Raw genomic sequence first — 14,005 nt, 5'->3', positions numbered from 1 at the left:
CTCTTTCACATTTGTTTTCATACTACTTTAAAAGATATTTTTTCATCATAGCATACAGTTGAAGGCCTTTTGCTTCAATGTTTGTAATGCATTTTTCTCCAATGTAAAAAGTGCACTTTAAGAATATAAAGAGCTTCAGGTTGTTTACTGCGATTTGAAAATATATTTAACTGAGGAATATTTTTTTCTCTAATGTCCATGTTTGAATACTATACTATTACATTAGTCTTTTAAGAAATAATATATGTATTTTTTAAATGGGTCAAATGTGGCTCTCTATTGTAGTCGTGTAAATCTGGAGTAATTCCAGTGGGCCACATTCAAAGTAATGGAGCTCAGCATCTGTCTTGTGTGTAACCATGAAGTCTTTATTACACCTTTCTTAGACAAAAACTGCTATTGACTGGAGTGGGAGTTTTGTCTGAGTAAGGACTTCAGAACTGTGCTGGAGGAGCTGAATTCACCACTTGCATAAGTGGCTAACATCTCCCTTCACGTTTCTCCCAGTTACACCAATGGTGAATTTAGACCTGTGGCTTTAATGGCTTGATTCTGAGTAGTGACACGTACCCACAATTCCCAATGGTTCAGTACTCCACACCACTCAGGATCAGGCCCTTAACTGCTGGAGCCTAATAGTATCCAAAAAATATAATAATAAAACAGGCATTTTAATAGCTCTCATGTTGAAGTACGAGACTGGAGAAGGTAACAAGAGGAGTAATGCCTGTCTATGGGTCAAATCTTGCACTGCCTGCCAGCTCACAATCCCAGCTGCAGTGTAACTGAGCCTGCAGGTTTCTGTCTGTCTGCCAAGCAGAGGAATTTCTTCTCATGGGGAAGTTCATGAACAGTTTCTCACTCTAAGTGCAACTCTTTAGTGCAGTGGCTGATTTGGGCTTTTCTTTTTGGTTTTCTTTTTCTCTTGTGTGTGTAAAATAAGGGTGTTGTATCATCATCTTTGTACAACATTCATCAGTCATTTTGGTTTTGGGCTAGGTATGGAGGGGATTAGGAAAATGGGACTGGAGAAAGTCAAATAACCATACCAACTGACTCCTGCCGTTTATACGATCCTTTGTACTGCGTCATGCTTCGTATACAAATGGCAATGCTGTGAGCCACATTATAAGCAGAGTAAATATTTTTTAAAATGCGTTATATGAACTTGTGAAAAACAAATTTGCCCCTGGATTTCATTATAAAAAAGCTTGACAAAAATGGTCTGATTTTAAAGGATCTTTTAAAACAAGCCAGAATTTCCTTTGCCTCCAAGAAAAAAAAATCTTTTTGTAATCTATCCGATAGCCTTGTTTCATCTTAATTTTTTTTTAAAATAGACCGTTAAATGCAGCCAATTGAAAAGCATCTAATTACTTGAAATATGAAAATAGTTTATATTAGTAATATATCTAGAGAATCAAAACTCAGGACCTGATCCTCCTCCCACTGAAATTCAATGGCAAAAATGCTCATTAACTTCAAAGGGAGCAGGAGTAACCCACTATTTTTGTATTGCTATTCATATAGTACAATGCTTTTGCTGTGGTCTGCGATTAGGTGCAGTAACAAGGTGTATTTTGGTTTAAAAAATGTATATAAAAATTGCATATGTGGTTTGAAATGTACCTTGGTTTCAACTGTAGTTCAGAATATGAGACAGCCCACTATGAGGCTGTTAGCTGATCAGACAGGTTTTTGAGTGATGAACTATTGTGGAAGATTGTTCAGGTAGAGTTCATGCAACTTAATCAGTTCAGAGAACAGCTTTAGCTGGAGTCCTCTGCTGAGACTGCTATAACCAGGTCTACTTTAACAAATCAAAATGTAATGAGCATGACAAACAGAAGTACAGCAGGCTTGGTATAGGAAAGTATGTCAGACCCAAGAAATGGTGTGCTCTATGCCATTGAATTTTGTATCTAAGAAATTTAATACACTAAGCTTTTAAAACTGAAAATATTGACTTGGTCATTTAATTTTACCTTATGCAGAACTTTGAGTGAGACAAATTAGTATATTTATCTTTGGACAGGGAGAACAAACACACACAAAGTGTTTTTGGGCTCTGGCATGTAACAGATATTCAAAAGTCATACATTTTAAAAAATGTGGGGGAAAAAGTTTAAAGTGATAAGATTTTGATTTAGCTGAGATTTATTTTGTTTACGTTTTTTAATTATTATTATTTTTTAATTTTAACAACTCTGCAGACAAAGGTGTATTTGGAAGTTACAGAAACTAGACAAGTAAGTCTGGTTTCTTCTTGAGCTTAGTGTATTTGTTATTCAGCTATTACTTTACTATATTTTCTCCTACAACTATATTGTGTGACAGTTTTGTATTCTACTATGAATAGCTATGTGCATGAATGTGTTATTGGCCCCAATCCAGAAAAACACTTTAGCACGTGCTTAAATCCTGCAAGTGCTTTGCTGAATAAGGATGGATTTAAGTACTGGCATAAAGTTAAACGTGTGTGCAAGTCCTTGGATGAACAGGGGCCATAAGTATGCTCTCAAACTCGAACACAAAACTGCCTCACGACAGAGGAATAGTAGTCCTGCTAAAGAGTGACAAAAAATATTTGGTGAGGTTCCAAGTGAAAAAGCAAAGCATATTTTGGTTGCTATGTGATGTCAGCAGAATTGTGATGCTGGCTCCCTGTAATTTTTAATAATTAAAAATATAGAATTAGAAAAGTATTGCTGTCATAGTGTACTTTCTGTTTATATTATCTGGGAATTTCCAGTAAAATATATTAATTCCAGCATGCCAGGATTAAGACGATAGAACTGAGGAAATGCCACAAAAATCTAATACTTTTTTATCTAGATCCCCTTAATATGGTCTGCTTTTTGGATGATGCCTCTCAAAGAAATTGTGTTCTGCTGCTAGTGAAGACTGTCATCACAATTGACTTATGTTTTCTAAAGTCACCAATATCACATTTTGGAAAGCACATAGAGACAGAGTAAATGGGCTGTGCTCTCTGCCACATGTCAGTTCCCCAGAACCATACATTCCTTAGCCCCAGCCTGTAGTAGACAGTGCCCATCTGTGTCATAGCTGCTGGAGGAAGAGTGGCCAAGGGGGCCCATATACGAACACACACAAGAATGGGTACACATGTGAGTGCACATCCTTAGTAATTTCAGCTACACTGTGCATGAATGACTTGTCTTTTTGGATACCCATGAAATGTAGATTTTTTGTGTGTGTTTCATGAAGATGTACTAGTGAGCCAGTGAAGATCATAAATGTCCCTGATAGGCTCAAGCTGGTGTAAGACGTAAACAGCACACTTACCAACGTGCTTTTTGAGTCCAGGCTTGTTGTTCTGAGTCCTGGTTTTCACTCTAGTTGTGTCACTTGTTGAAAGTGAATTGCCATCCTTCTGTAACTCAAACTCAGACACAACTCTGTAATCTTTTGATGTTATTGGCCCTCAGTATTATGAATGATTCTGCTCCGGATAGAACCCTTCCCAATCTTCACAGGAATATTTTGGCACTTGTATGGCCACTGCTAAGTTGGTTGGTTTTTAACTGATTTTTTTTTTCATTTTGGTTTTCATCTCCTCAACTTCTAGATCAACAGTCACATTGCCGGTGAAGCCAGACGAGGAAGCAGTTTAAGCTGTGAATTTCTTCTTCACCCCACATAGAACAGTGACGACCATCATTTTTGTCTTCACCATAGAGAGATGCTTTGTGAACAAGGTGAGGATTTAATGCTTTTTATTTCTCTCATGAGGGTACACTGCCCTTTCTTTTGGTAAACCTGGACACCTTAAAATGTTTTTATAATTCATTTGACATGAAATTCTTCTACCTCAACATGAGCAGGAATGGGGGTGCTTTATAAATAAATAACAACTATTATGGTATTACCCAAGTTGGCAAATCATATTACTTGTGTCTCAAATCTCTGCCTTGGAGGATGCTACTTTGCAGATCAGTGGTTCTTATCTCACCTTAGGTCAAAATATATTTGGTTACTAAAAGATTATGAGATGTATAAAAAGCTTTCATGCTTTGAGCTTTGTCATAAACTGCCATGCATAAAATAATAGAAATCCATCTTGTACTTTTATTGGCAATTTTTGTTTTGTTGTTGTGGGTTGTGTTGCTAGCAGATTATTTGCCTTTTTCAACTTCCTGATTTCCTCCTGTGTAGAAAGCCTTGTTTGGCATGCGGATTCTCCCTTAAAACCAGGGCCGGATTTAGGGGCAGGCGACTGTCTGGGGTGCAGGGCTTGGGGGCGCTAGGCTTGGGGTGGTGTAAAGTATTCAAAAGTTTGACAAATGGTGGGGGGAAGGAGTGTGGCGTGCCGAAGACACTCCTTGCCTGGGGGCATTTGGTCTAGGGCTGGCCCTGCTTAAAACCATGGATAATCAGTCACTAGTGACATACCCAAGTCTTTCTTTTACTCTGGCTTAAGCAGTGTTGTCAGCTCTCATGATTTTATTGCAAGTCTTGTGATCCTTGGTGATTTGCTTATATCCCCAGGTTCTGCGGTGATGTGATTACAGGACAATCTCAGCTTTTTTTTTCTTTTCTTTCCTCCCCCCACCCCCCTTTAAAAGTAAGTTTGTATCTCATACGTTTGTGGAGAAGAGCTTGACCCTTAAAGGCTCAACACATTTTCAATCAGACTGCAAATAAAAAGAACCCAAATGTTCTTATTTATTTGAGTCTCATGGTTTTTAAGCCTATCTCATGGCCCTGACTCATGATTTTTAAGTACTTGGGATTGGTTATCCTGCTAATGGTAATAAAAATATAAAGGTTGCAGGAAGAAAATAGGCTGTTCTTTTAAATAATATGGCAAATTAAGCTGGGGAATTAGATTCAGAAACTGAAAGTACTTTTTTTGTTTTTATTAAAGCCAGAAAACTGAGTTACTATAGTATTCTGTTGATGAAAAGCTGATCAGAAAGTCTGTGTAGTGGAATAACTTTTTAATGTATACAGTATGTCATAGTGAAGTGTGCAGTACATAAATTTACATTTTATTGTGACTGCAGGATGGGGTATTGTTCTTTAAAGGGAAGTAGTCTAAGCATGTAGTTGCATGTAAAGACATGTCTCTTATGGTCTACAGTAATCATCTAGAATGGAAGGGGGCATGTTGTAACCACTATATCTCTGAAGGACTATTCTTTTTGAGAATTAAATTGCCAGATAAAGCACCCTAACACATTTTCACCCTTCAGTTTCAGAAAATTTTCTTGATAGCAGATGTTGACTTGGAGATCAGGTGGAACAAATCTTTTTGTCAAGGCATTAACATTTCCACAGAGCTCTTCATTTGTCCAGAATTAGCTCAGGTTTTGTAAAACTGTTTTTGTTTACAGAAATTATTACACAGAAAAGGCTCCTAACTAATAGCTAGAAGAAGTAATACTTTATAGCATATTAATCAAATTTAAGTATCTTCTGAATACTCACATTGTTATTACCCATAATGTATTGCTAAGTCACCTTGAATATTCTAGCAGCTGATATTTCCTGTGATTGCATTAAAAACAATATCATAAATATTAAGTAAACATTTTGCATAAAAATAACCTTATGTCCAGTACAATTGATTCTTAGCCATTGGTATAATGCAAATATAATACTGCTTTCTTTGTACACAGAATGCTTAAAGTTGTCTTAATGGACCTTAGACCAAATATGTTTTTGTTGTTAAAATACAGTGGGCTTGTTTCTTCAGTCACATCAATTTTACATTGGTTTAACTCCACTGTCTTCAGCGCTTACTCCTGATTTACTCCAGAGTGAGATCAAAATCAAGCCCAGTGTGTATCAGAGTAAATAATGTAAAAGTTATCTAGATGGATGCTGGCTGGTTACAGACATTATCCTTGTCATTTGATTTAACAGGGATCCCCAGAGTTGCAACTGATGGAATGTGACCCATGGAGTTCTGTTACGGTGACAAGATGTCCCGATTTTACAAGGACAGTCCCGATTTTTGGGTCTCTTTCTTATATAGGCTCCTATTACCCCCTACCCCATCCCAATTTCTCACATTTGCTGTCTGGTTACCCTAAGTTCTGTAGTGTGGCCAGTGGCCACAAACAAGTTGCACAGGTCAAAGATGGAACATTGTATGCTGAGACCATAGCCATTTCCTTTTAAACAGTTATGTTAAGAGAATTTTGTTTGAAATACTGGACATTTTAACAGCTAGATTTCCTTTTAATCTTTTCCACTGTTCAATTCATGTGATATCTATTAATCATATTGTGACATCTAGTTGACTCTGTAGCAACTGTCCCACTTGTAGCAATCCATTTACTGAACTTTGTGAAGTTTCATTAACTACAGGTATACATTGCTTAACATGGTATCCCTTTTACGTAAGATGTGTTCAGCTGGTTTTAAATGTGGTGTGTTTCTAATATATGCTGAATACTCATTTACAGCTTGTTTATAGATAGAGGTTTTATATATATATATATATATATATATATATATACACACATACATCATTTTTAGTAAAAGGAGAATGTGATTTGTCTGTATGGGGAAGTTATTAATGCCCCCTGCTGGCCGTTTCAGAGTGCAGAGTTGGTGTTTCTTCTACTGGCTGGTTCTGCTTTTTCTTTTTACATGTGAAGGCCATAGTGGTGGGAGGACTAACAGACGGTGGTGGAGATTTTGACTGAGCTAAGAGTACCAGGAAAATGAAGATGGATTTGAACTAGGTATAATTGGATAGTAATTAGAAATCACATTTAATTTTTTAATTGCTTGTTTTGTATTTAAGTGTGGGAGTAAATTTAATGTACATGAAAATGAAGAACTAACAGTGCAGACTGGCATCACACAAGGAAGTGCTTTCCAGTCTTCTGCACACAACTCTATACCTCTGCTCTATCATTCCTAGGTCTTTCTTGAACAAAGACTGCCAGTCTCATGCCAAATTGTATGAAGGTATTCTGATGTAGATAAATTGAGTTGAGTTTTGTGATGTGCTTAAGATGGGAAAGCTAAAGTTGTGTTCTCTTGTCACATAAGCCAGAATTTGAGCCATGGTTCAGGGTTCCTGCTTCTACTTTAAAAAGATGTTTTTCAATGTCACTTTTTTAATGGAATATGAGAGAGAAGTTTTGACCATGACTTTAAGAATTGAAAGTGCTCTTTTGAAAAATAAAGATCAGTGTAACATAAATAGCTATGTATACACCAGGTTTAAAAGGACATTGTCAACGTACATGTAGCCCCAAATATAAATTTTAAAAGATTTAATAAAACTAACAATGAATAGAAATGCTTCTTTATTTTGAAATTCCACAGAAACATTTCCTTGCACTGGTTGGCTTATCAACATTGCAACATTAAGAACCCGAGAGTGAAACTGTCTTCACTGATTTTATTTTTCTAATCTGAACGATAAGAAAAAAGTAATCAAACAGCATAAATAACAAAGAAACTGCAATTTAAAAAATTCTTTCACTTTTAACAATATAAGGTTTAGTAGTAACATAAGTAAATAAATGTGTTTGTATACAAAGCAAGGAGCTGATTCTCCACGGTCTTATATCTTGTATGTGTATTTACACTTGTGCAAAGTGAGTATGAAAACACTACCATTCTGATCTGATAGTGTTTTTTACCCATTTTGCACTGATGTGAATGACTACACAAGATACAAGGAGTGGAGAAACATCTGGCCCATCATTTTTAACTTACTTTAAAGAAACACTTTTATCATCTCAGAGGCGTTAGGCAGAATAAGTTTTAATGTGACATTGAACCTTTTTTTTATTTTTAGGACCAAAATGCCAGAAATGGTCTATGATTTTGCACATCCGCACCACCCGTGTGCACACACTCATCTTTTTGTGTGTGCAGGTTGTATAATTGCATGTTATTGGATTTGCACATGCATGCACCTGGAGGGTGTATGTCTTCATGGCAGAGTTAGCCTGGGTGATGGCATCTGGGTATGAGCATACAGGTTAGCCTATTCCGGTGTGAGCAACCATACCTGGGTTACTGTGTCCTCACTGATGGTGCAGAAATCCATGTGTGTCGCTAGATCCCCTGGGAACTTATTCGGTGGTTGATTGTGCTGCGGTAAGCTAAGCTGCTCTAAGATTGTTTCCCAGTGAATTGTGGGAGAACTTGTCTGTCCTTCTGGGCACACAGGGAAATCATGGGAAGGACTATCAGCACTTTAATGGTTGAGTCTGCATCCTCACTGCAAAGTGGGTGGGTTACCAGCCTGAGTGAGAGCAGAACCTGGGCTCTAACCCATACTCCCAGGTGGCTCAGGAGAGAAGTTTTTGTGTGTGGATGGATGGGGTGTTAGGCCACCAGCTGGGTAAAACCCCAGGCTAATTCAGTAGTGAAGTTACTCTAAGACTGTGTTTCCCAAATAGTAGGTTCTGACCCACTAGCGGGTCATGGGAAAGGCGTAGGTGGGTGGAGTGTGCCTGGCAATGGCAAGCTGCCCTGTCCTCCCTCTTCATAGCTGTAGTGTAGAGGCTGTGTTATTTAGGGTGTGGTGGGTCTGACCAGTCACCTGTTTTGGGGTCAGGAACAATTTTTTCCCATTGGACCAAATTGGCAGCGGTTTTTTTTTGCCATTGTCGGAGCATCATGGAAGCACAATTGGGTTGTAAGTGATAGGACTTGAAAGTTTAATACTGGGAAAGGTAACACTGTCTAGCTCAGTGGTTTTCAAACTGCGGGTCACGACCCAGTACTGGGTCATGGAATGGAAGGCACTGGGTCGTGGTGGCTCTGGTCAGCACCACCGACTGGGCCGTTAAAAGTCTCATCAGCGGCGCTGCCCAACTAAGGCAGGCTAGTTCCTACCTGTTCTGACACCACGTTGTACCCCAGGAGCAGCCAGCAGCAGGTCTGGCTCATAGGCGGGGGGGGGCACACAGGGCTCTGTGTGCTGCCCGAGCACCGGCTCTGCACACCCATTGGCTGGTTCCTGGCCAATGGGAGCTGGGGGCAGGCAATGTCTGCGGGTGAGAGCCGCGCAGAGCCACTTGTACGCCTCCACCTAGGAGCTGCACTTGCTGCTGGCCGCTTCCAGGGCTCAGCACAGTCGCGGTGCCAGGACAGGCAGGAAACCTGCCTTAGCACTCCCGCTGACTGGGAGCCACCCGAGGTACGCCCACGCCCCAATGCCCTGCCCCAGCCCTGAGCCCCCCCAAACCCAGAGCCCTTTCTTGCACCCCAAACCCCTCATCCCCGGCCCCACCCCAGAGCCTGCACCCCCAGCCCAGAGCCCTGATCCCCTCCTGCACCCCAACCCCATGCCCCAGCCCAGAGCTCCCTCCCACACCCTAAACCCCTCATTCCTGGCCCCTCCCCGCAGCCCTCACCCCTACAGCCCAACCCTCTGACCCAGCCCAAGCCCCTCCCATACCCCAAACCCTCATCCCCAGCTCCGTTGGGTCGCGGGCATCAACAATTTTCTTCAATTGGGTTGCCAGAAAAAAAGTTTGAAAACCCGTTGGTCTAGCTTGTTGCATCTGGTGGCTGGTGTCCAGTGCAAATAAGTAAAGTCCCATGGAACTCTTCCTGTTTTTTATAATTTTTTGGGGAATTGCATGTTCTTTTGTTTTATCCATTTTATCCACTTGCAGGGGGTGGGGTTAAGTCCTGCCCCCAGCGCTGTGTGGGAGTTTGGGGGCAGGGGAGGGATCAGGTCCTGGCCCTGGGTGGTAGGGGTGAGATTACAGAGTGAGCTTGCCTCGCAGTGGTGACTACTGAGTGAAACCTGAGCAGCTCTGTGATTCCCATGTGCTTTGCAACACCTGGAGCGGGGAACTAGGCCCAGCCCCGTACGGACAGAAACTGCTGCTGCTGCGTGATTTTGTTGTTGTTTTATTTCATATTATTTTGCATTTGTGAAAAATTTGGGGCTGTTTGGCTAAGGTTAAAAAGGATCAGTGAGCCATCTGAGGTAAATGGGTCCTGGGATTTCACTGGGGGATCATGTGTTCATAGGAGAAGAGGAGACCTGAAATCCTCTCAGACTGAGCTTCCTCCTTGGTACCACTGCCACCTGGTTTTAAAGAGGACTACATCAAAACCTATTAATGAACTGCTAATATGTGTCAGCAGGGTGCACAGGGCCAGTTAATGGGTGGCAGGCTGGCGTGGGATAGAGTCAGACCCCAGCTTGTTGTGAACGAAATGTTTGTGTAGACAAGCCTGTAGTGTGTAACACCGTGTTTTGGAATGCAGTGGTGAATGTCATAATGATAACACATTTTTGTTTGCTAGATACCCATGCGCTAGGGCCTTTGTTTTTGTGTGTGTGTATTTAAATATTCTTGTGAATGTAAACACTTGAGAGTCAACTCTTAGGAAGAAACATGGTTACAAAAAACTACAAATATAATTCCTGTTGGCCATGCTCCGTTTGTTTCTACCAATGAATATTTTCCCAGTGGTGCTGTTCATTGTCAGTGTCACATCCTAGCAGCCCAGTAGGGAATGCTTTTTCAAATTAATGTAATAGAAAAAGGGTTTCTCCTCTTCCCTAGTGCCTGAGCACGTCACCTCTCTGGTACTGTACTGTATGCATAGCCTTCCCCAGATAACAGCAGGCGGATCCAGCACAGTTAGAAATTTCATTGTATGCATGAGCAACCCTCCCCTCTCTACATTAGAACAGATCTTAGTGGATTATTGCACTAAACAGAATTTCATGTTTATTTTCAATGTGGTTAAAAAACCCCATAGCTCTATCACATGGAATGCATTTTTATTTACAGCTTAGTAGACCCTACCTCTGACATATGACTAGCAGGAAAGCCCCTCCCTTTGATAGTTGTATGTCATCTGCTTCAGAGAATTAATTACTTGGCAATTCCCATTTGATAATTCCCTCTTTATTTTCTGATGAGTTACTTAACAGTGATGGGCTTGTTGAGCAGAATACCGTGTTTAATCCGTGCTTCAGAAAAGACGGAGTGTGACTAGGGTTATCTTTGTTTTCTAAATGCAGCTTTGCCATAGGAACATTGAAACCACGATAAAACACGTTAACAGTTCACAGTTAATGGTAGGCTTAGTAGTGAGTATTTTCCAAAAATAAAGCAGGGATTTTATTTTACTATTGCATTTGTATTTTAGCCATGTGGTCTGAATGAAACAGAATCCTAGAAAGATGTTAAAAATAAGTTCTCATGAAAACATGTCTTTTTTGCATCACAATCCAGTCCCTGCAAAGCTCCTTCACCCAAATAATTTTTTACAAAATCTTATTCTTAAAAAAACAAGAAATAGACAATGTCAAAGATGGGTAATATTTATTTTACATTTCAGTGTGTTCTATTTAGTTATTACAACATTGTTCAAAATAGGTGATACTTAAGGAAAAATATCACTTTGTTTTCTCCATTTTTACCTGTCTCGTTATTCTTCCTCCATCCCCTTTTACATTCCATTGGTGTGGTGGCCACAGCAACACGCATTTCTGTCTGAGGAATGCTTTATAACTGTCCAGCACCCTCATTTCTAACTACAATATTGCACTCTTCCCTGTGGGTACATGAGTCCAGCAGTGCTTAGATACAGCACTGTGCGTGGGGATATATACTGACCTTAGTCTGCATGTGAAGTTCCTGGTAAGGTCAAAGTGAGTTTCACAAACCCATACATATCTTTCTATGAAATTCCTCCATCTAGGGCTTGATCCTGTGCTGTTAAATTCAAAGGGAGTGTTAACACTGACTTCAGTGGGGGCTGGATTGGGGCTGTTCATTAACTTTAATGAATGCCATTGCCCCATGCTTGTTGATACCACGAGATTTTTTTTTTTGCTGATCTGACCAGAGAAGCTGAGAATCGGGCTATTTTTCTTGTAGTTTAGCAGGAAGTATGCAGTGTGTTAGCTTGCATGATGTTGCATCATCTGACTTGCTGATTTATTAGAAGTTCGTCAGGATCCCTCCTGCCCAGTCATTGCAAGGATTGTCACAGATTTAGCTAATCAGTGAGAAAAATGCATTAGAACATACTACTTTGCTGATGTTTTTGTGAAATTAATAACTGGAATTAGTGATTTTACGAATTTGTAAGGTTTATAAAATGTAGAATTCCAAACAAATCAATCCATTTTAAGTGTGTTAATAAACTTAATAAAGTTTCCCCTGGAAAGGAATATTAATTAAGTTGATTAAAGGTGGCTTGAAGTATATAATTATAATAATGCAATTATTTTTGCTGTGACTCTGAAATGTTGTTTCTGATTGTCAACAGAGGGGGAAAAATCAAGTAGTTTGACTTTTTTTTTTTTTTTTTGCACCAGCTTCCTATTGAATGTTTTGCTTTCTTAAATAGTCAACGTACAGTTCAGTAAACATGCACATTCAATATAAATTTGTATATGTAGAACTTTGATTTTTATAAAATATCACTAATTGTGAACATAATATAAATGCTTTTTTTCTAAGGGGCATGGTAACTAAAAGCTCTTTCACACCCCCCCCCCAAAAGACTGAATTTTTAAACTATTTAATTTTTTGAAAATGATTGTTGTGGTCTTGAAGTGTGCTTGTATGTCCAGTCCTGCAAACTAAGACCTAGATCCTCAAAGGTATGTAGGTGCCTAAAACCCATTAAAATTAATGGGAGTTAATCATCTAAATATCTTTGAGGATCTGGGCCTAAAATCGTTGACATAGCCATAAAACAGGTACAACTGCATCGTGGCGAGCAGCCTCACTCTGAACAAAATGCCTCATCTCTGATCTGGAGGGATCACTTGTACAGAGCAGGGGTCATTCATTCTCTTTGGCCTCATGGCTGAGTCTACTAATAAAGGTGTCAGTTATGATGTGGATTGAGACTCATTTACAAAGGCCACTAAGGAGCCACCAGTTGGTGAAAACTTTCAGTCACTCACCTAAGCTGATTTTGAATTTGCTACCTCAAGGGGAAAGGTTGCCAGTCTCATGAACTATCTTGGCCCTTCTTCACAGTACTTTGCAGACACCCCAACGTTTCGTGAAGGGCCAAATCTTGGACTCCTGACTTTGTCAAAACTCCCCTTGAGTTCAGTGGGAGTTTTGCCTGAGTAAGGACTGCAGGATTTGGCCCTCAGTATTTTCTTCTGAAAAAAAGGTATTGTTCTTAGCAATTGCTAAAGTATATTGAGGTAAAATAGGTCCAAAAGACATACACATTCATATTTCTAATGTGAGCTACTGTAAGTAAAATGGTCTAGTAGGAATATGACCTTTCATTTAATGCGAAAGATTACTTTAGTATTAGTCTCTTAAGATTTAAGAATCTGATTTTAAGAAAGATGACATCACCACAAGATAAAGTCTTCTCAGAATTGCTGCCAACCTCCTGACATCCACATGAAAATATAGACTGACCCCTGTTTGCAGGGAGGGAGGTAATACATCTGGGACTGTAGTCCTTCCCCCTGAATTCCCTCCACTTCTACTGCTGAGTCGCCGCCAGGGGACCCCACCACCAGCAGCAACATGGCTCCCGTGGAAGCTAGGCAGCCAAAGGGGGTGAGGACCAGTGAAGTAGAAAAAGCTCTTCCATGCCTGTTGCCTGCCTCCATGGATCTGCGGGAGATCTTTCCTGTCAATCCCCTGGATCTGTAGGATTGGGAGCTCTCTCCACCCTCCCACTTGTGGCCCCACCAGACTTCTCTCCCTTGAGGGGATTATTTACAGGTCACCCCGGAAGGTCAGCCTTGCTGAGTTTTCTTGGGCTTTTGCTGTGGTGATCTGGCCTAGTATTTGTTGGTTAACTAGTTATGGAAAAACAGCTACTGATTGCTTTATGAACTCTATAGTAGATTAATTAAATATTGGGCAGATAATTGATTTCGCAGCTCTGGCTATATTATGTGTTTTGTATGAGGTCTATATTCCATTTTATGGGAAAAGATAATGATGGTACTTGTCACTATCCAGTAACCTATACTTTACTATAGTGCCTAAACTTAATCTGTAAAGATCACATTGCATCTTTCTTCCTCTGGGCAGCTTAT

General features: G+C 40.0%; 1 protein-coding gene across 5 annotated transcripts in view; it reads left to right on the top strand.

Annotated features, from left to right (window-relative positions):
* ATXN1 (ataxin 1) overlaps window positions 1-14,005 on the top strand; it is a 269,116-nt gene that overhangs the window by 3,014 nt on the left and 252,097 nt on the right. For 3 of the 5 annotated variants that reach the window (XM_054017710.1, XM_054017706.1, XM_054017707.1), the window contains exons 3-4: window positions 2,214-2,249; window positions 3,593-3,722. The gene's annotated coding sequence lies outside the window, so the exon portion shown is untranslated. The remainder of the gene's footprint in view (window positions 1-2,213; window positions 2,250-3,592; window positions 3,723-14,005) is intronic. The other 2 variants (XM_054017709.1, XM_054017708.1) reach the window with 1 other exon arrangement.

Source organism: Malaclemys terrapin, chromosome 2 (assembly GCF_027887155.1).
Source record: "Malaclemys terrapin pileata isolate rMalTer1 chromosome 2, rMalTer1.hap1, whole genome shotgun sequence".
In the NCBI taxonomy this organism is placed as follows: Eukaryota; Metazoa; Chordata; order Testudines; family Emydidae; genus Malaclemys; species Malaclemys terrapin.
Note: the sequence above shows the minus strand (reverse complement) of the source record. Positions and strands in the feature narration are given on the sequence as shown.